Here is a 2,884-nt window from a genome sequence, read left to right as displayed (position 1 = left end):
ACAATATATATATATATACTATTTTTTATTAACGCAAACAAAATTATTATAATTTTTTTGTTTGACAAATGAAAAATAAAGAAAATTAAAAAAATTAGACAGAAAAAACAATTATATAATTAGAAATTTCACTTTATATGGTTTTACTTGAATCAGTTTAATCAGAATTTGATCGAAGTCTTATTCCATCTCGTCATGTTGCTTCTCTACGAGTACATACGTTGCATCTACAGGTATACATATTGCGCATCTCGCTGGAAATTAGGAAAATTAGGTTTTACAAAAAGAGAATTAAAATAATATACTCGTAAGATACATCATACTTTAATGTAATACGTAAAATTATTTTATTACAATATAAATACAAAAATTACAAAACAATGGAATTCTAATTTGAAGTTAGATGCCGATAATAGCTCGTCCTGAATGTGTAATTTTGGGCGCTGAAAATAAGGATTCAGACAATAGAAATAACTCAGATAGCATAGATAGTTCAAAAAGAATTCAATCGTATATCATCAAATTTGAGTTCATTGTCAGAGAAGCTAAAAGAGAATTCTTTTTAGAACTTTTCACACAGAAGAACAATTCTTTTGCATCCGAGAATAAACTCAGGACTGATGATATACGATTGGATTTTTTTTTAACTTTCTATATTCCAGACAATAGCATACAATATATTTATAAAATGTTTACAAAATATTTATAAATATTTATAAGACTTATTTGAAATATTTTGTAAATATTTTTATGATCGTAGATTGCACAGATCATAAACATTTATTATTATTTTATTTTAAATATTACGAAATATTTATTGTAAATGTTGTATTAAATGCTATGAAAGTATAACTTAATAGAATTCAAGTGAAAAATATAATAGTTACTATAAATATTTATATACATATATTCATCATAAATATTACATAAAATATTTAGTCTATATTTTAATAATATTTCAAATAAAAAGCTTTATATAAAATATGTCTAAAATATTTATATAACATTTAAAAAAATAAATAGTAATAAATATAGATCATAAGTATTCTGGGGTTTGTATGATGTATTCTATCTGACAGATTTCAACTTATCAGAAACCATGTATTCTGATGTATCTGATTTCTGATATGTTGAAATCTGTTTATTCCTTTCATTCTATTGTGGCTGCGGTCGACTTGGACACTTTCAGCGCTTTTCACTTCTATTCTTATTTTACGTCTAATGAACCGAATGAATGATAATTAAAGACAGAATGATGATTACAAGCGCTTAAAGCGCGTGAGCATCCAAATCGACCGCAGCCTGTATCTCACCCCTAAAAATGCTCGGAGTCAGGAACCGCGGATGATGATGAATTTCTTTTCACGTGGCAGCCATCGTCCTGAGATTCCAGGGAATGCGTTGTTCCATTTAACCTTCGCAACACATTCGCATGAAATCGTTCCCTCCTTATTGTTTACCAAATATTAAAAACAAGGATAAATAATGCTCGCTAGCGTTGTGAGAGTCAAACGGAACGCACTCCCTGTGAAAGCGCGGCTGACACGTGGGTTTTCTGGGTCAATACAATTCCAGCGGAGGTGCGCGAGCGTATCCGAACGCGGGCTCTGAATAACCTCACTTCTCTCCGGTACAGTCGCCCGTGGAATTATTGACCACGCGACGTAAATGTCGCGAAAGGGCACCTCTTATACGTTACCGTATAATGCAATCAACGAATCGGTCGTGTATAAAAACAAGATCAAATCGAACGGCGCATTATACGAATGCTTAGATTACATTTATCAAATTAAGCCAAATCGCATCGTGTTGGAATAAATCGATGAGACACGACGCGATTTACTTCAATTCGGTATCCCAGCCATTCCCACCGACTGTACGTTTCCCGCGTACAGTCCGCGGGTCAAGTATTGACCGCGGCCAGGACAAGTATTGCCGTGGCGACTCGCGTCGCGAATTTGCCACGTGGTTAATTTATTTACCAAACGAAGGGACACTAGGCACATATCGTGCGCCGATCGCCCTGTTGGGCAACTTTCGGCGGGCCGAAACGTCGGGGAGCCCAAAATTTCGAACGGCACACCTGTCGCTCGCGTCGATCGCCGCGGACTGTACCGACGATGGCGCGGTACAGTCCGCAGGACTCCGATTGACGACGCGCGACGATCATCAGTGAGACTCTCCAGGAACCTGAGGAACCGTAGGTTCGGCGAGCCGCGGGAGCGATCAGGAATCTGGATTACGCGCGATCTGCGTCTCGGCGACGCGATCGCGTCGCTCATCTCGCGCGCGTCTCGGGCGTCAGCCGTCACGACGCCGGCCGAGGGACAAAAGAATTTCGACGGACTGTACTCGGCGGCAGTTGTATTGACCGCGGACGCGTGTCCCTCCCGCTGGGTATATCCCTTCGTCTGGCTGCGGCGCGGAGCGGAGCGGAGCGGTGGGAAAAGGAGAGCCGCACGTTTCGGCGAGACGAGAAAGAGCCAAAGAGACCGAAGAGAATCCGGCGTGACGTTTGGCGAACGGTGGTAACCGATGCGAAAGCGACGTGCCCGCGTCCGCGGGTGAAAGAAAACGACACGACTCCGACTGCGAGGATCCGGACGTCAAGACGCTGTCCGATGACGCTCGGCGATGTCGACGATCCAGGAACGATGACGACGCTCGCCGTTGAGTTAATCGATTCCGCGATAATCGGATCCTTCCAGGATGCCCGCGAGTGATCGCGAAGCTGAGCTTTGAGAGAGAAAGAAGGAGAAAAAGAGATTCGAAGGCGACGATCGGTGGTCGCCTCTCGTCACGTGATTCGCGTCCTTTCGCGTACGTCACACGTCGCGTGCGATTTAAATCCCCGCTTGGCCCATCGTTCCCGAAGACGAGGAAG

The sequence above is a fragment of the Trachymyrmex septentrionalis genome, unplaced genomic scaffold, assembly GCF_001594115.1.
Source record: "Trachymyrmex septentrionalis isolate Tsep2-gDNA-1 unplaced genomic scaffold, Tsep1.0 scaffold8, whole genome shotgun sequence".
Lineage (NCBI taxonomy): Eukaryota > Metazoa > Arthropoda > Insecta > Hymenoptera > Formicidae > Trachymyrmex > Trachymyrmex septentrionalis.
The sequence above is the reverse complement of the archived record's forward strand: the minus strand, read 5'-3'. Positions refer to the sequence as shown.